Raw genomic sequence first — 20,698 nt, forward strand, 5'->3', positions numbered from 1 at the left:
AGTGGACGCTTTCAGAAGCCTAGCAACAGACGGCTGGACAGGCAGGAATTAGGTGTGCATGGTCAAAGACAAGGTGGTATTGTGGCTGTGGACAATGCCAGCTGAAGTTTTCCAGTTAACATAGTGTTGGATATCAAAGCTTTCACCGTAAATCACAAAAATGCCATCTTGCTACTAGTGAACACGTATGCATAAACACTACTGTTGAAAGGTAAGTATCAGTCAAGTATGATGCACGAATATTATCGTAGCTCAAAGAGCAAGAATTCAGAATCATTCATAGAAGTAACATCCCTGGGACAGGATTTTCCAAAGTGTCTAGGTGACTTACAAGCACAAGTCCCATGACATTTCCATAAAACTTGTGCTCAAAGATACTTGATTGCTTTTGAAAATCCCATTCTATGAAATGCTCAATCAGAATAAACATCCAGAATAGTGGATGGATTTAAGGCTATTGTGTAGCAACAAGATGAAACATCCCCACATAAAAAAATACTATCTTTTCCTCTTAATATTAAATAGGACTTTACTCAGAGTTGCATCCTTTGAATTTAATACTGTAACTATTTTTATAGCCAGTTTCTGGTATAAGAGATGTGATGCTATAAGAGATGTTTCCATATTTTGATAATCTATCATGTAAAGGAACTGTTGCCAAGTTATTGCAACAACTAAAAGGTTTCCAGGCATACCAGATCATCCTCCAAAAACTCTTATCAATTTACCAAAAACTGTACTGCTGATCACACCTTTCTTTTCCATCTCCTTTTGATTAGAATGCCAAATTAATGTATATCCAAGTACATTTTTTCAAAGACACCACACTGTAATAGAACTGCTCAGACTTAAAAAAAACCTTTAGGCTGTGTCTAGACTCCATCCCTTATCCGTAAAAGGGATGCAAATTAGACACATCGCAATTGCAAACGAAGCGGGGATTTAAATCCCCCCCCCCCGCTTCATTTGCATAAACATGGCTGCCGCTTTTTTCCGGCTTGGAGCTTTGCCGGAAAAAAGTGCCAGTCTAAGACGGGGATCTTTCAGAAAATAAAGCCTTTTCCAAAAGATCCCTTATTCCTCTTTAAAAAAGTCTAGACATAACCTAAAGGTTTAAAAGAAGCATTAACTAAGACTTCTCATAAATCTAAACACAAATAATATCAGTATATCAATTCAGCAAATCCTATGAAAACAACAACAAAAATAGGATTAAACATACAGATTTGTTCACTACTAAATGGTACACGGGCCACAAATCCTATATATTTTAAGCACACACTACTGATTGGCATTAATATCACCACATCATCCTGAGCAGAACTATGAGCAAGTGCTCAGGTTTTTAACAGCCTGGCATCCCTCTCCTTGTGGTTATCTTCTTGCTGAAGCTAATAAAGCAGGTCTGTGAATATGAGACCTCAGGGCAGAGATTTTTTACCTCCCCTCTACTATACCTTTCTCCCTCTGGGTCTGGCTGAATTAATTGAAGAGTTTGGGATTTTGTTCCTCTATACTTGTGAGTGGAACTGGTTCTCACACTTGAAGATACCATAGGGTACGTCTACACTACAGCGCTAGTTCGAACTAACTTAGTTCGAATTAGTTAATTCGAACTAAGCTAATTCGAACTAACGCGTCTAGAACTAAAAACTAGTTCGAATTAGCGTTTTGCTAATTCGAACTAGCAAGTCCACATTGAGTGGACTCTGAACAGGGCTTAAGGATGGCCAGAAGCAGTGCCGGCAGGGCATAAAAGGAGGACTTAGAGCATGGAGATGCTGTCTCAGGCTAGCCGAGGGCTGCGCTTAAAGGGTCCCGACCCCCACCCCGGACACACAGTTCTAAGGGGTGCCCCGCTTGCAAAGAAGTTCTGGCTTGGAGTGCCCGGAGTACCCACACTGGGCACATCACACCACTCGGCCATCAGCCCGGCTGCAGTTGCCGCAGGCTGCCATCTGGGGAGAGGGAGTAATTGGGGGGCTGCAGGAGAGCTTCCACCCCCAGAAGCCCGCAGAGCCAGCCCAGTCGTCCCCATCGGGGGCTCGTACCCCATTCCTCCCTCACCTCCTTCCACTTACCCTTCCCTAGCCCCCCTTCTTATTGATGTACAAAATAAAGATAACGTTTCTTCCAAGATTGACTCTGTCTTTATTGAAAAAAACTGGGGGAGACTGGGAAAAGGAGGTGGGAGAGGGGAAGAGAAAGGCTGGGAGAAGGGAGGGCAACTAACATGATCAGGGGTTGGGAACAGGTCCCAGATGAAGAAAGGCTACAGAGAATGGGACTGTTCAGCTTAGAAAAGAGGAGACGGAGGGGGGACAGGATAGAGGTCTCTAAAAGCAGGGTTTGGGTGGAAAGGGTGCATTCAGAAAAGTTCTTCATGAGTTCCCATAAAGAAGGACTAGAGGACACCAAAGGAAAGGAATGGGTAGCAGGCTTCAAACTAGTAAGAGAAAGTTCTTCTTGACAAAGCAAATAGTTAACCTGCGGAACTCCTTGCTGCAGGAGGCTGTGAAGGCTAGAACTAGAACAGAGTTCAAAGGGAAGTGAGATCAAGTCATGGAGGTTGGGTCCATGGAGTGGTATTAGCCAGGGGGTAGGAGTGGTGTCCCTGCCCAAAGTTTGTGGAAGGCTGGAGAGGGATGGCATGAGACAAATGGCTTGGTCACTGTCTTCGGCCCATCCCCTCCAGGGTCCCTAGGGTTGGCCGCTGTCGGCAGACAGGCTACTGGGCTAGATGGACCTTTGGTCTGACCCAAGACGGCCATTGTAAGCTCAGGGCTCAGGGTCGGGGGTCTCAGTGGACCCCCTTGATTTTCATGCACACCTGCTCCTGGGTGGCCAGGCTGGCAGCTCTCCTGCCCTAGACGGCCACTTTCCTGTGCCTAGTGTGGAGATCGTGGACAAGGTCCACAATGTCTGCACTAGCCCAGGAAGGTGCCCGCCTCTTGCGGTCCAGGGCAAGCTCCCGGGAGCCGCCAGCCTGGTCCTGGGAAGAGGGGGTGGGCTGGGGGGCATCGGGTGGGTGGCTCTGTGCCGTGCCAGGTGCAGGGTCTGCTAGCTGGGTGCTGGCAGGCTTGCACCTGGCACGGGCACCGTAGCCAGCCCGTGCCCCTTTAAGGGGTCCGGGGCCAGGAGGAGGGCATAGAGTTTCCCTGGTGTTGGCCAGAGTGGCCACCAGGGAAACCTGGGGAGGGCTAGCCTCCCACTAGTTCGAACTAAAGGGCTACACAGCCCTTAGTTCGAACTAGCTAGTTCGAACTAGGCGTTAGTCCTCATAAAATGAGGTTTACCTAGTTCAAACTAAGCGCTCCGTTAGTTCGAATTAAGTTCGAACTAACGGAGCGCTAGTGTAGCGCCTAGGAAAGTTAGTTCGAACTAACTTTGTAGTGTAGACATACCCATACTGAGAATGCTCCCACTGTTCATGAACTTTTCCCTTTGTTTACCTGCTAATCGCAAACTAGTTGGAGCAAGTGGACAGCTGCTGTCCTATTTTGGCAGGAAACATACTGACTACTACTGTTTAAAAGGAGCATAATAGTGTCATGAGTTGCATAAGGACTCACTTGCTAATCTTATTGGATGTGTGTTCCAGATAAAAACTACCCACATTGCCTGCATTTTAGCATCTATCATCATTTTATCCACTGTCCATTCTGCACAAATCAGGACTTTAGGAGCACAAGTAAACATGGTGGTAGCCATGTTTGAGGGATAATTAGAGGTGAAGGGTTTTTTTATGGTATCTGCTCAGATAGCTGGAAAGCATCATAAGCCTCTGAAAGGCCACCAGGTGACACTAAGTCCTGTTAGGATTTAGAATAGAATCCGTTTTACAAATAACAGCTGTAGGATTTCTGCTTACAGCACTGATTTTGGAACATTACTGCATCTTAGCTGAAACCACAGATTGAATATGAAATGTGCTGCTTCCATATCAGATCATTAATTTTGAGAACAAATCACCTCCAATCCCCTAAAACCAGCTGCACACATGTATAAAAGATTTCTATTCTACCAAAAAGATAATGGACTATAGATAACAGCATACAAATATAATGGTGTTATTACAGACAATTAATGTTAACTAAAATATCTATAGCCATACTATTCAACTGTAGTTTATCTATTAGACAATGAAGAACTATAAAGGTATTGCAAGTGTCATGATGGTATGGCATGACCAGTACCAACAGCATAAGTGACTGGAATTGAGGAAAAAATAGTTCAAGAATTAGAATTGTTGTGGTAATCAAGGTCAAAATAAGAAAGCCTAAACATAGTAATAAAGCATATAAATTCTTCAAACTTTAGTAATGAGCCAGAGAAAAAGAGGGAGAGAAAGAAAGAAATTCACACAGAAAGGTGAGTCATCAGAAACACTCTGGGTATGTCTACACTAGAAAGTTAGTTCGAACTAACAGACGTTAGTTCGAACTAACTTTCCTATGCGCTACACTAGCGCTCCGCTAGTTCGAATTTGAATCGAACTAGCGGAGCGCTTAGTTCGAACTAGGTAAACCTCATTTTACGAGGACTAACGCCTAGTTCGAACTAGCTAGTTCGAACTAAGGGCTGTGTAGCCCTTTAGTTCGAACTAGTGGGAGGCTAGCCCTCCCCAGGTTTCCCTGGTGGCCACTCTGGCCAACACCAGGGAAACTCTATGCCCCCCTCCCGGCCCCGGACCCCTTAAAGGGGCACGGGCTGGCTACGGTGCCCGTGCCAGGTGCAAGCCTGCCAGCACCCAGCTAGCAGACCCTGCACCTGGCACGGCACAGAGCCACCCACCCGATGCCCCCCAGCCCACCCCCTCTTGCCGGGACCAGGCTGGCGGCTCCCGGGAGCTTGCCCTGGACCGCAAGAGGCGGGCACCTTCCTGGGCTAGTGCGGACATCGTGGACCTCGTCCACGATCTCCGCACTAGGCACAGGAAAGTGGCCGTCTAGGGCAGGAGAGCTGCCAGCCTGGCCACCCAGGACCAGGTGTGAATGAAAATCAAGGGGGTCCACTGAGACCCCCGACACTGAGCCCTGAGCTTACAATGGCCGTCCTGGGTCAGACCAAAGGTCCATCTAGCCCAGTAGCCTGTCTGCCCACAGCGGCCAACCCTAGGGACCCTGGAGGGGATGGACCGAAGACAATGACCAAGCCATTTGTCTCGTGCCATCCCTCTCCAGCCTTCCACAAACTTTGGGCAGGGACACCACTCCTACCCTCTGGCTAATAGGACTCCATGGACCCAACCTCCATGACTTGATCTCACTTCCCTTTAAACTCTGTTCTAGTTCTAGCCTTCACAGCCTCCTGCAGCAAGGAGTTCCACAGGTTAACTATTTGCTTTGTCAACAACAACTTTCTCTTACTAGTTTCAAGCCTGCTACCCATTCCTTTCCTTTGGTGTCCTCTAGTCCTTCTTTATGGGAACTCAGGAAGAACTTTTCTGAATGCACCCTCTCCACCCAACCCCTGCTTTTACAGACCTCTATCCTGTCCCCCCTCCGTCTCCTCTTTTCTAAGCTGAACAGTCCCAGTCTCTGTAGCCTCTCTTCATCTGGGACCTGTTCCCAACCCCTGATCATGTTAGTTGCCCTCCCCTCTCCCAGCCTTTCTCTTCCCCTCTCCCACCTCCTTTTCCCAGTCTCCCCCAGTTTTTTTCAATAAAGACAGAGTCAATGTTGGAAGAAACGTTATCTTTATTTTGTACATCAAGAAGAAGGGGGGCTAGGGAAGGGCAAGTGGAAGGAGGTGAGGGAGGAATGGGGTACGAGCCCCCGATGGGGAGGACTGGGCTGGCTCTGCGGGCTTCTGGGGGTGGAAGCTCTCCTGCAGCCCCCCAATTACTCCCTCTCCCCAGATGGCAGCCTGCGGCAAGTGCAGCCGGGCTGATGGCCGAGTGGTGTGATGTGCCCAGTGTGGGCACTCAGGGCACTCCAAGCCAGAACTTCTTTGCAAGCGGGGCACCCCTTAGAACTGTGTGTCCGGGGTGGGGGTCGGGACCCTTTAAGCGCAGCCCTCGGCTAGCCTGAGACAGCATCTCCATGCTCTAAGTCCTCCTCTGATGCCCTGCCGGCACTGCTTCCGGCCATCCTTAAGCCCTGTTCAGAGTCCACTCAATGTGGACTTACTAGTTCGAACTAGCAAAACGCTAGTTCGAACTAGTTTTTAGTTCTAGATGCGTTAGTTCGAACTAGCTTAGTTCGAATTAACTAATTCGAACTAAGTTAGTTCGAACTAGCGCTGTAGTGTAGACGTACCCTCTTTAATTTGAGGTGGAAATCTCCAAGGACTTACACTCCATATCCTGGGAGAAGTCAGGACCAGCTCAGATAACATGTTTGCATACTAAATGGGAAACTCTCTAGAAGCTGATTCTAAATAATAAAAAAAAAGAAAAGAAGGTAAGCTTGTGAGAATAAAACTATACAAAAATGGAGGGGAGAGTAAATAGTATTTATGATATCCTAGTAACTCCATTAGAAATTTAGTATTTTGAAGTAATTGGTTACTTTTCCCCTAATTTTTTTTTATAATGAATTTTTCTTCAGTCCATAAATTTAGTGGTTGGAAGATCAGTAAAAGCAGATAAGTTTCTGTCTATGAGTTTTCCAACTGATCCACATGAATCGGTGGCCTATAGTATTTTATCTTTATTGATACACATTGTGATTACACCTCCATAGAGGTAATGCTCCTGAAACATTAGGTATGTTCATATGAGATCCATGAGCCATTTCAGATTATAAAAAAGTACTATTTTATGGAATTCAAGTCAGCCCATTAACTTTGCATTGCATAAAACCACTAGCTTAGGATTTTTAATTGAGTGGGTTTTGCACTTTCTATTTTTTCCCCCATTCAACTATACTAGACTAGCTTATCTTTTGGAGATATATACTCTTGTTTCAGCATCCAAATTCATATTGCAAAGAAATTTCAAGAAAACGGTCATAGACAAATGCACCAGTGCTTAGGGAAGGTACTATAAAGCATCACAAAGTAAAGCAGCAGAGGAATATGATGGTGACTCATTTTCTCTATCTCAAAAAAGTAAAGTACTGACCTTTGCTTGAAAGTTGAGTAAAGTTAGGACGTACTATAGATCCAACTGACTGGAAGATACCGGAGGGTTTACAACCAAATCAGCTAAGAGATTGGTGCAAGAATAGGATCAATAGGTCTGATGGAAGTTCTAGATAAAAAATAAAATAATCTACCTACCAATGCTCTACATAGATCTGTCAGAAAGAAGTAATATGACAAAAAAGAAACTAATAGCTCAACATGAAGTTTTCCCATCTGGCAACAATAATTTTGAAAGGGTGGTGGTGAATGGAATGGAGTTTCATGTTCATTAGGAGAAATAGGATACATCAACACTACAGTGGACCCATATCCAAGCAACGTGAAAATGTCAAAGATCGGTATCATAAACTAAATTAACATCTTCTAGCGGACTTTGCATGAAAAACTTAAATAAAGAAGGAAATTAAAAAACCCAAACTATACTTCTATAAACAAAATGGAAAAAAGCTTTCACATGTCCAAACATTGTGGCATGCACCATCAACACCGCTGCCTTCTCTATATGTGTGGCAGCATGTAGAGTACTGGTACTACATGTGCAGCTACATGCCACAGAAAAAGAGCAGGCTGCTTCCACATTTGTCACTGTAGTGTGTAGCCACACATGGCAGTGAAAGGCTCCAAGTAGGTAGGTGGCAGGGAAAGGCTCTGACAGCAGAGAGCTACGAGAACCTTTCTGCACTACCTTCTCCCTGTCATAGCCTTTCTAGGCTTCTTTATTCTTTCACTGTAGCAAAGAAAACAGTGGGGAAAGTCTACAGCAGCAGGGAGGCAAGTGGGAGAATACACTGCTAAAAACAGCAGTGTAGATATCAGAGGTGGTACTGCTTGGGCACAGAGAGGGCTATGTAGGGTGTATACGTTAGGGTTCAAATGTACTGGGTACTCTATTCTACGTGACTAAGATGTGCCTCATCAGCTACAAGCATAGAATCATAAGGTTGGAAAAGACCTCAGAAGGTAATCTAGTCTAATCCTCTGCCCAAAGCAGGACCAATTCCAACTAACTTATGCTTTGTGAAGCCAGGACTCAAAAACCTCTAGGAATGGAGATTCCAACTAATCATTCCAGTGCTTCACCACCCTCCTAATGAAACAGGTTTTTTTAATATCCAACCTACATTTCCCCCACTGCAACTTGAGATTTTTGCGCCTTGTTCTGCCATCTGTCACTACTGTGAACAGCCTCTCTCCATCCTTTTGGCCCTTCGGGTAGTTAAAGGCTGCTATCAAATCCCCCCTCATTCTTCTCTTCCGTAAACTAAATAAGGCTAAATCCCTCAGCTTCTCCTCTTAAGTCATGTGCTCCAGCCCCCTAATCCTTCAAATAGACTGTCTCCAATGTGCCCACCTCCTTTCTTTAATTGAGGGCACAGAATTAGATACAAGACTTCCAATGTGGCCTCATCAGTGTGGAGTAAAGGGGAATGATCACTTCCCTATATTTGCTAGCAATACTCCTACTAATGCACCCCAATATATCATTAGCCTTCTTGTTGACTTATATTCAGCTTCTCATCCACTGAAATCTCTGGGTCCTTTTCTGCCAAACTGTTGCTTAGCCACTCAATCCCCAGCCTATAGCAGTGCTTGGAGTTTTCTGAACCTCATCAGATTTTTTTTTTTGGCCCTATCTTCCAATTTGTCTAGGTTACACTGGACCTTACCCATACTCTCCAGCATAACTACTTCTCCCCCGGTTTACTGTCATCTGTGAACTTGCTGAGGGTGCGATCTATCCTGTCAGCCATGTCTGACTTTTAAAAAATACTTGTTAATGGTAACATAAGTGTGTAATCTAAGTTGCTTAAATCTTTAAGTGTTCTTAGATTAGTGTAATCAGAAGCAAAATGGTCAGCAAATTAATATAATAAATGAAGTATATTTAATTCATGTTCTACTCTTGGGAGAGAACTTGAAATATACTAAATAAGCACAAAAGTTGGGCTAGCTGATATTCTATTTTTTCTCCTTTCTTCCTTTACTTACAATAAAAAAAAATGCTACCAGCTGTGTGTTTTCAATAATATTAGGAATTTGTAATGCTAAGCACGACAGTTGATTGTACTGCAGAGGAGTGGGAAAAGATGGAAAACTATCACACCATTAACGGTGTAAATTTGTTTCACATCTGTATTAAATTGTCATTTTCAACAATACTGCAAAAATCAATAAGTTCACGGTCATTAAAATAATTCTGTTACCATACTATACTTAAGGTTTTGTGGCTGCACATTGTATTATAATCCCTTTTTGGGAGAGTTGATAAATTTGGTGGTAAAAGTTTATCTTTCAATGTGGATGGAACATTACTACAAACTTTTAACTAAAAAAAATGGAATTAGGAGAAAAACACTTTTCTAAAATATGGCTTTATTTTTTAAAATAGCATTTTGCAGGAACTGGTAATCAAAATATTCCTAAATTATCTTTTAAAAGCCAAATTGCTAATCTTTGAAAATCAGCTACTGTAAAAGCAGAGAAACTATTGACAACATTCACAGCTGTTGTAATTCAGCAGTGCTATACAAAAGTCATAGATCTATGCTAATATACAGAAGCCAAGTATTTGGCATTATATTTTTCATATAGTTGTATTTACAATATGTTACTTTTTATTGCATATAATCTAATAAGGTATATTTTATAATGGCCATTCCAATTGAATATCATGTTAATTATTTTATTTAAGTAACATCCCATTGGCTGTTACAGGATATATCATCAGAGGGGTAGCTGTGTTAGTCTATAACTTTAAAAACAATGAGTAGTCCTGTGGAGTACTTTTGTTGGTCTCTAAGGGTGCGTCTACACTGAACAGTTATTTCGGGATACCAGAGGTATCCCAAAATAGCTACCCTGCACCTATATAAGCCGCCCATTATTTTGAAATATTTTTTTGAAATAATGGGAACACGATTTCGGCATTCTGGTAACCCTTGTTCCACGAGAGTTAAGGGATGTCTCAATAATAGTGCATTATTTCAAAACGTGGTGATGTGTAGATGTGCCAAAGTTCAAAAAAAGCTATTTCAAAACAGATTCTAAATAAGGGTATGTCTACACTACCCCGCTAGTTCGAACTAGCGGGGTAATGTAGGCATACTGCAATTGCAAATGAAGCCCAGGATTTGAATTTCCCGGGCTTCATTTGCATAAGCGGGGCGCCGCCATTTTTAAATCCCCGCTCGTTCGAACCCTGTGCCGTGCAGCTACACGCGGCACGAACTAGGTAGTTCGAACTAGGCTTCCTAGTCCATCAACCACTGATGGTGCCCCCATCAACCCTGGTATGCCACGAGGTTGTGAAGAATAAGGGACATCAATGGGAGAGTTTCTGCTATTGACCCCCCCACACTGGGAATGCCACAGAAATTCAACTTAAAGTACATTGACTCCAGCTACGCTATAGTTGGAGTTGCATATCTTACACTGACTTTCTCACATAGTGTAAACCTGGCCTTAGATAAAATAAGTCATTAATTGCAAATGCTGTTACCAAGGGCTCCAGGATCATAGCATTATGAGACTAAAAGCTAACCAGCGAAATGGTAAACACACATATGCTTGTGATATAAAGCTCTGCCACAGCCTTTTGTTCTAGAGAGTTCCCTTCAGCTATCACCATCTCTATTAACCAAAAATCCAAGTTTTAAATATAGTCTCTACAACAAAGTTGCTCGAGGTTTAGAATATTAGAAATAGTTTTGGTGGAGATGGATTAGTGTGCACAGTGCAGGTGATTCAATCAAAGATGCATGACAAATATGGCTTATGAAATGACACTGCAGTTTATCACATCTCTATGGACATTTGCCCATGAATATGAGCTGCCCATATTCATATATAAAAACAAACTCTGACTGCTATTAAAAGTTTAAAGAAAATCACATCAGCAAAAGGAGTTTTCTACTACTGTATTACTCACAAAATAACCAATATTCTCTGTACTTGTGAAGCTCTAGTCAAAATACTGACATGTGGCATAATTTACTGTGAAGACATATTCTCCATTTTTGTAGGGGGTTAGGCTAAATGATCCTTGTAGTCCCTATGATTCTATGACACATTCTAATTTGCCATTGCTAATATTACCTCAGTATTTATAAGGTATTCCCTGCATTAAGTATTGAAAATGCTTAGGTACTTATTTAATTGTCTCGGACAAAATTGGACAGTTTAAAAACATGTCTTCACACTATTCTTTTGTTTTAAATTTGAAGGAGGATTTTTTTTTAATTTCCACATCTGGGATAGATGCATCCCTTCTTTCCAGATGGAAATAAGATTTAAAAAATAAACTAATGTAGCTAACACATATGATAATATATTATCATGTTTCAAATTAGGGGAAATTATTTTGGTTGAATTCTAAAACCTTCAAAATAAACTAAATGTATACGATAGCATCTTTTCTGATTAATATACCATGACATTTGATTTGATAAATATTCCTCTCTTGATCAAAAAAATGAATGACTGAATTTTGCATCATACATAAGGAGGGCTGATGAGATATAGTGTTTCAAAGATTTTGTTAACAACTATACCAGATAGGGATGGGTAAACCATTTGAAATAAAATCCAAACCTTCAGACATCCACAGTTTCTATTCATTTCAATGTTTACTCTTGAACTGAGCTTCTAATATTTTTTAAAAAGCCAATATTTCCAATTAATTAGAATGTACATAGAAACTGGGCAGTTGTGTGATCAAATAGCTATTGAGTATTTGTAACATTTCCAAAGTTTGGTCTTTTTTTTCCCCTCTAAGTGTTCTTATAGTCATAAGGAGGTAAAAGAATTTACTTACCTTACAAAGACTTTGTGAAGTTTAATTAGCTAATATTTGTAAAGCTCAAGGAAAGTGATATAAAAGTGACATGGATCATGCCTATAAAAAGCATATGCTCTGATAACTGTCTGAAATTTGAGCTATTTTAGCAACCATATCTCCCAGCCTTTTGAGGCTCACCAATCACATATATCAAATGGGCCACAGTGGTGGCTCAGCTATGTTTTGCATACTGGTAAATGCAAAATACATGTTTGTATGAGGAAACTGGGAGCAGGAAGAATATTTACAGGCTAGTTTTTACATACCTACTCAGAAACAATTTAATATTTTTCCTAGAAATCACATACCTTATATTTATTGGACTATCTGGTTTCTCCGGTTATGAAAAACCATGAGTCTTCTGTACTAACGTTGTTCCTTTTCTGTTTAGTGGACATACATGTAAATGTGTGATATACTCCTGTTTTTCAGCACGTTTTCCCTGTAAACAGGTGGGAAAAATCATTTTTAATAAGCTATTGGCGCTTTTCAGGTCACCAAAAGATTTGATTTCTTTGCTTGTCAGCTCTGATTAAATTAACAGAAAATGTTCTAAAAAATATGACTTCATGTGGCATGATATGTCAAAAATAGTTAGCACAGCATGGGGAAATGTTTCAAAGCATCTACATTTTCTTTTTCAGGAACAAGTCATAAAATATTTCACTCTTTTCTTCAATTGGGTTTTAAGAACAGTTGCAATAATTAATATCAATGCTATTTGAAACAATGAGAAAGGTAGCAAGAAAACAATTACATTAACTGGAGTTGACTACAGGTTATATATCCTGCCTAAATACAACAACACTGGTTATAAGTTTGCATTTCCTAAACATATACTTTAAAGTCACTTTCCTTTAAAACCACAGGACATTTTTAATATTACATATGGTTTCAGTTACAGTTTACAAGTATAAGATAAAAAGAAAATGTCATATTTAAATGATAGTAAAAGAATAAAATATGTTTCTCATGTAATAATTATACAGAAAATATTACTGTATTATTTCGTTATACCACTAAAATTCAGACTCTTAAACATCATGTATATTTTATGTTTGTTAATCAATAGCTATATTTTTTTTTCAAAGAGATCAAGGCATTGGTATAGATTTGCAGTATGAAGTGGAGGTTGCATTCCAAAAGATTTAAAGGTATTTAATATTTACATTAATTATTTCTATCTTGCTCAAAAAACAACTGGAAGTAGAAATATTTTCTATGTATTACTTTTCTTTGTAACATTAATACTTGCTTCTTTTATGATAAGTAAACAGTTGGCAAGGAACTCCCTCTTGTGGTCAAATATTCTTAATTAGAAAAAAGATATTTGCACTCAACTGATGGTCTGGATTATTAGAACATGGGTCACTTGAAACCATTAAGATTAACAATACTGATATAAGTGGTTTTACTGAAGCAAATCATTGCAAATTAGGACTGAGTTCTGAAACATATGCTCTTAATTTTTGCTAAAAAGTAGGGATTTGCACCCATGTAAAGGATAAATTAGATATGAAATAGAATTTCCCCCCTCCTTCTCCCTCCTTTAGAAATTATAGCTCCTTATAACAAGATCTTTATTCCTTAACCTATCTATAGCACAGTGTACAAATTCAAAAGGAAGTTTAATTTCTCACCTGATGAGGGACAATATTAGAATACTATTAACTATTGCTTAGCTGTGCCACATATAACAGTAGAATCCTTATTCTCAATGGCAATAACTTCATGGCTCTAAATCAGGGAGGGTATGTCTACACTGCCACCCTAGTTCAAACTAGGATGGCTAATGTAGGCAATCGAAGTTGCAAATGAAGCCCGGGATTTAAATATCCCGGGCTTCATTTGCATTTTGCCGGGCGCCGCCATTTTTAAATCCCCGTTAGTGAGGACTCAGTGCCCACGGCTACATGCGGCGTGGACTCCGTACCCGCGGCTACATGCGGCACGGAGTATGTAGTTCGAATTAGAAAGCCTAATTCGAACTACCTACTGCATGCCGTGTGTAGCCGCGGGCACGGAGTCCGCACTAACGGGGATTTAAAAATGGCGGTGCCCAGCAAGATGCAAATGAAGCCCGGGATATTTAAATCCCGGGCTTCATTTGCAACTTCGATTGCCTACATTAGCCACCCTAGTTCGAACTAGGGTGGCAGTGTAGACATACCCGGAGTGTTTCCAAACGATGGATGTGGTAAATAACAAGGGAAAAAAATCAGATGTCATTACTACCTGATATTTTAATGCTCATTACTACCTGATATTTTAATTTGAAAAGTACCTCAACAATTAAAAAAAAAATCAAGAATGGGAATACTATAACATACATAGCAACAACTGTGCATGTATGCTAGCTGGTTTATAGACCTTAAAGAATAACAGGCTCTTGATCTAAAGAAAACTGCAGGTCCAAGTTCCCCAAAATAGCAAAGCTCCCATTTATTTTAATGGGAGCAGGATTGGGCCCTAAATCTTAGTGGCAGCCATTTAATTTTTCAGCTATTCCAATGAGATGTAAAAGGTAATGTAAAATATGAAATGGCACAATGCATCAAAGACTAAGGGCTTGTTGATACAGTAGATTAATGCACTCTAGGGAAGTGTGATTTCTAAAGCACACCAATAGTTGCACTTTAATTGGTCCACGTAGACCCTGCAGGTGAACACAAAAAATTCCCAGTTTCAAATAGCACTATGTTAAAATACACCAGAAATGTCTATTTGGACCAGCATGTTAGTATGCTTTCAAAATCACACCCCCAAGCCTTTCAAGTGTTTCTTAGACCAAATTTTACCATCATATACCTTAGACTCCTATATTAGGAACATTATGTTTGCACCCAAGGGAAGAATTGGGATTCTAATTCTGGAGAAGAACATGTAATTTTGTACTCTGTTTATGAATAAAGACACCGAAATCAGTAAAGGTATAGAAGGGCTAATAGAAGAGGCACCTTAGTTACAGTCCAAATATGCTCATTGTTCTTGTGATTACACTACCTTGACAGATTCTACAGGCTGTCTAACAAATAGTACAGGAATGGTAGCAGCAAAATTAAAATATTTTTCTCCAACTCTTTTATTCATGCACAGTACATTGGTAACAATGTCATTGGTCTTTAGGACACTACATATGACTACTAGCTACTATTATAGAAGTAAGGACAGTGGTCTCAGAATAATATATCTAGCCTTGCTGGAGAAGGGAAAATATGGTGTTGGTCTTTACTAGGGGAGGGAAAACCAAGGATTATAAATCAGACATATAATGCAGAAATTGTATATAGATGGTCAAAGATGTGCAACAGCATTATGCAGAGCAGTTGAAAGACAAGAGGCAAAATCATATATTTTGCTTCTAAAAGTCAGAGCACAGAACTTGTTGCTCAGTGAAGGTAGAGCTCTGATAGCTTTACATTATTTTTCTTCCCTCCCCATCCTGAGTTGCTCTGTTAAATAAGATATAATGACTTTGAAGGGAACAACTTCTGTTGTCTCTCTCCCCAACAGAAGTTGACCCAATAAAAGGTAGCTATTACCTCACACCCTATGCATTACCAAATTGTTTTTGCTTTTAAACACTAATCTCTCTCGTTCATGTACATATACTAGAATACTTTCTAGTATATTGAATATATAAATAATACATATTTTCTAGAATGTTTGCTACTAGAATGCTTTTTAGTGGGAATTTCCGACAAACCATGTGTAGAAATTAAAGGAACATTATGGATTATCAAGTTGATTGGGCCAGCCCAGACATGTTTGGAATACCATTTACCAGAGACATGGCACGTATGTTCTAAATGCATCTTGTTTCATAGTATTTATTGCATGAAATCCTGCCAATTATATAGGTCACATATTTTACACATCTGTGTAAAATGATTTTACAAACATATATGGGAATTAATGTTTTTCCAGATGGGTTGTGTAATGGTTGCCTCTACTATTTGCTGTGGGCTTGAAGTACCTATTATAACTAGCTAGGGAGGGAGTAACAATTGGTACTGGAAAACTTGCCAGCTTTTTTTGTCTTGGCTAAAACCTTTTTCTCTGATTGCAAAGTTGCTTCCATTGCTTTGTGTTTGAATCTAAGGACCTGTTCACATTTCTCATAAAATCCATAGGTCTTTATGTGCCTGTTATTCTAGCAGCATACTGTGTAAAGTAGTTTTACAGCTGCCCACAATTAAAGTGCTAGATGGCCCACTTGAGCACAGATACTGCTTTATGAATTAGTCCACAAGCTTTGTATAGAAGCCAACATTTTTAACATATGCTCTCAGATGTAAATGACTGCCTGAGAATTTCAGGGCCTGGGACTGTCACTTTATGGAGATGCTTTACCTAGAATTATTGCATTTCCAAGAATGTTTAATATTTTTGTACCACAAATTATTGTTTTCTGTTAAAGCAAAGTAACTTATGTTTATCTATAGTGGCTTTAGTTCTGGCAAACAATCCCTATCATGGAGAATATAACACAGACAAATGCCATCATCCAAAAAAGGCACATGTGAGTCTACTCAAGAATTTGAACTACATGAAATGGAGACTTGGTAGGGTATTATTTTGAGAAAGAGAGAGAGAAAGAGAGGTGTGTGTGTGTGTAAGATTGACTAGAATTCAAAACAGAGAAAAACAAAGTTAGACGCAAGCCTGAACAGCGTGCTGCACTGAGAAACTTCATCACTGTGCTGACAGAAATGACATGGAATAGAAACTATCTATTTCTCCTATGGTTAGGGTCAGAGGACTTTGTACAGTCTTTGTGAAAAGGATAACAATGATACCCAATCCATTGTCAGTTTCTTCTTGTGATGGGGTATCTGTCCCACACTGGCACTTTAAGGGTTAAAACCCAGCCCTGGGAGAGGGCTGGAGCAGTGGAGCTGTGCAGCCAGCAACTGTGGCCAGTATGAGCCAATTAGGGCTCAGCTGAGGGCTGTATAAATGAAGGCTTCCAGTGACAAGGCCTGAGAATACTAGGGCTGTAGTTAGAGCAGCGCTGGGGAAAGGCAGTCAGGGCTGGGGAAGTTCTGGCCAGGAAAACTCCCAGGCTGCAGGGCCTGAAGCAAGAACTGGAGCTACTAGAGTTGCAAAGAGGCAGCCAGAATAAGCAAAGACAGCAGGTCCACACCCCCTTGCCAATGATGAGTGGCCATTTCAGACTGCAGTTTGCTCGTGAGGTAAGGGGCTAGCTGAAGACTGGCAGTGGGTCATTGACACAAGGTGGACATAGAGGGTTGGGAGGTTCCTAGAGGGTGAGGACCCCAGAGTGTGGGGGCACTGTGGCGGGGCAGTACCCGGAGGGAGGACACCATTGTCTGGGAGGGATGTGGGTCCTAACACAGAGGTTGAGAAAAATAGCTAACAGAAGGCATGACACCAGCCAGAAGGGGGAGCTCCACCACCAATGAGCTAATTCCCAGGTGACCAGGAGGACGTGCCCTGGTGGTGAGTCACACCATGTTACACTCCTCTTAACAGCAACAACCCATAGGGCCCTGAATTTTAACCAACCCCGATATCAAAAAGGGAACCATTGGTTTAAAGAGTGGGAGCCAATTTCTAAAGAAAAATTGTGACCTTGTATTTTTGTTGAACCAGAACAAATTAATGGAGTTGCTTGCAGAAATCACAAATGGCCAGAAGGAATTAAAACAAAATTTAGGACAAGAATTAAATGTTTCTTAGAAATGAATGAAAATCTGTATGCAGAGATGAAATAGTTTAGAAGCTGCAAGTACAAAACATCCAGATTGGGAAGCCCAACTTCAAAACTTCCTGTCTGGAATGGCAAGAGATATTGAAGAGGTGATCAGTTACATGACTCTAATGGACTAGGTGGTTTACCAAGAAATCCCTGGTGAACTGGGAAACTGCTAACAAAAAGGAACTGCAGTAAGAACTAAAAGACATGAAAAATCATTTTGAGAAATCAACGAGTTACAGCTCAAAGTGGAATTCAGTCATCTGGAAGCAGAACTGGATTAGCTAGAGGAGTTGTTTAAGACAAGACATTCATAGAAATTTTCTACCTCCAGTTTTAATCCGCAGAGACCCAGAAGGAGAGGTTAGATTATCCCAGACTAAATAATGCAAAGACTTTGAGGGAAAAACTCCATGGGAGGCTTATTTAACTCAGTTCAACATCATAGGCCAAATAAGTGCTTGGAAAGAAACAGAAAAAGAACTTCTTAGCTGACAGCTTAGGGGGCTCTACGCTGATGGTCCTGAAAAATTATGCCCAGAAAAGAAAATTAGTCATTTAGCTCTCCAAACCATGGTATAAGCCCTTGATATGTTGTTTGGAGCCAGCCATTAGTCTGAGCTAGTTAGGACATAGTTTACAGTTAGAAGAAATGAGAAAAAAATACCTGAACTAGAGCAGGACTTGCAGAGACTTGTATTCCTGGCATATCCAGATACCAATAAGAACTACCAGAATGTATGATGGAAAGGGGATTCTAATCTGATTCATAACATGTTCAATGATTAGAGAAGGTGATAAATTTGCTCTGTAAAACAAGAGAAATTAGTAAAAAAGCAAGCCATTTAGTTAAACTGGTACTGTGAAAAGAGGACTGCTGCAAAAAGAGGACTGCTATAAATATAAGGATGTTCAGGACATAACATCACAAATGTCTAGTGAAAGTCCTTCATCCTCTTCATGCAATACCAAGTTAAAGGGGCCTAGGTCCAACTTTTGTTTAGATCTGGGCAACTGAACAATAACAGGAGTATGGCTATAGAATATGTAATAGGATCTGTGAAGTGCACAGGCATCCACTAACTCAGCCATAAATTATTGGTCCCAGGAATGTACAAACATATTCACCTAACTCGGCTCAAAAGAAGAAAAAACTGGGCCTTTGGAATACGAGTAAGAAATCTGGGCATGCAAAATAGTGGATGAGCTAATAATGATTTCGGATTTCATTATAGCTAACAACGGTGTAATCAAGCCCGGAAAGATGTCTTAAAAATTCAATCTGTGGAAATTCCATTTAAAGATGTGTCCAAGTTAAGACAAGGATCTGTAACCTATTTGTTTGCATGAACAAATTATCCTACCTCCAGAGGCAGAAACTTTCTTAACAGTTATATGCTGTGTTCAGTTTCCTGCAAAGGAAACATGGGGAGTGACCAAAAGCTATTTTGAGACCAAGGGTCTCAGACACATCTTAGCTTAGCTCTTGTGGCTCTGAAGCAAACATGGATTACTTCCATTTGCTGAGTATTTTTGACAAGCATCAAGCAGCATAAAAGTAAACTATAGTTGTAAAACATGGAACAATGGTTCTAGTAAGGTATAGAAGAAAACTTCAATGGGGAAGAAAATAAGTGTTTTTCCAAAGTTTCTTTTGGAGCTGTTCTAGCACAAGCTTGTATTCTTAAGTGAGGAGCTGAAGAATGCTCTAATCGCATTTTTGGTTAGAAAGAACAAGTGATTCTCCAAATCCAACAAAAATATAAGTTGTCCTGTCCTGGTCAACAAGACTGATAGTAGTGAATTTAACCAATTAAATAACTACTTTACCGTTCACCAGAAGCAAAGAAAAAAAGGCATTACAGGCTAGAGAAGAAATGTACCAGGATGCATAATAGGCTTCCACCAATTCTTGGAACCTACCCATGGTGCTGGTTAAGAAAAAATATGGAAGCACCAGATTTTGTATAACTGTAGAAAACTAAAAGTCACGTTCAAGGATTTTTATGCATTACCTTGATTAGATAATCTCTTGGAAGTCTGGTTTCCACAATGGATCTCAAAAATAAGTATCAGCAAGTAGATGGAGGTCTATAGAAAAGAGGAAAAACTGCACAGAAGGATGAGGCCTGTGATAATTTAAAATAAACCTAATGAAATACAAGTTATTTAAAAAAGAACTAAGTTACCTGAGGTGCATAATCAGTAAGAGAGGAGGGTGGAGGGAATTTTCACTGACAAAAAAAAAAAAGCTTGAGGCTGTCCAGTGCTAGACAATGTCCAGAAATTCACAGATGTGAAGAGTTTTGTAGAGCTCTTCTGTTATAGAAGATTTACTTGTGATTTTTCAATATTGTAGACTCACTGTAAAACTTGGGTGAGAGAGAGAAAATATTTCAGTGGTCAGCAGAATCTGATTTAGCATTCTCTGAGTTGAAAAAAGGCTCAAGTGACTTGTGTATTGACCTAGTCATGTTTCAAAACCTCTTTCTTATTGGACACAGATGCTGGTGCTTATGTTTGGGGAAAGTACTGACACAAGTCAACAAAAGACATTAGAGAATGGTGGTTTAGTACAGCAAAAAGTTCTCCTGAGAGAAATTATTATGCTACCAGAAGGAATTTCTAGCAGTTGTTAAATCTATAGAAAATTCTCCTTGCTATTTACATGAGATGGAGTTTATGATCAGGATAGACCATGCTTCCCTGCAATGGTTCTTTTGATTCAGGAATCTTGAGGAATAGCTTGCCAAGTGGTTGAAATTATAGTGCTTTGTTTTCATAATTACACAGAGGCCTGGCATAAGCATGGTAATACTGATGCCTTTTCCAGATGGCCTTATTAGAAGGCTAATTGCAAACCCTGCCCCAAGCAGAGGAGCTAGAAATTCATTGATCTAAGTGTGCTTCTCTTCCTTTAATTTGCAATAGTGTCCATATTCCTGGAACAATGGACATGAGATTGTAAGATTGGACTCCATAGCAACAAAAACTTCCCAGTCAGATGATCCTGATAACAGTATACCATGTGAAAACATATAGTTCATGATTCT

The 20,698-nt window shown here is 40.4% G+C and overlaps 1 long non-coding RNA gene across 1 annotated transcript in view; it reads right to left on the minus strand.

Moving 5' to 3' along the window:
- Positions 1-20,698, minus strand: part of LOC142829746 (uncharacterized) — a 310,346-nt gene that overhangs the window by 68,096 nt on the left and 221,552 nt on the right. Inside the window, exon 3 of the long non-coding RNA XR_012904488.1 lies at positions 12,235-12,368. This is a non-coding gene — a long non-coding RNA (uncharacterized LOC142829746). The remainder of the gene's footprint in view (positions 1-12,234; positions 12,369-20,698) is intronic.

This window comes from Pelodiscus sinensis, chromosome 6, assembly GCF_049634645.1.
Source record: "Pelodiscus sinensis isolate JC-2024 chromosome 6, ASM4963464v1, whole genome shotgun sequence".
Lineage (NCBI taxonomy): Eukaryota > Metazoa > Chordata > Testudines > Trionychidae > Pelodiscus > Pelodiscus sinensis.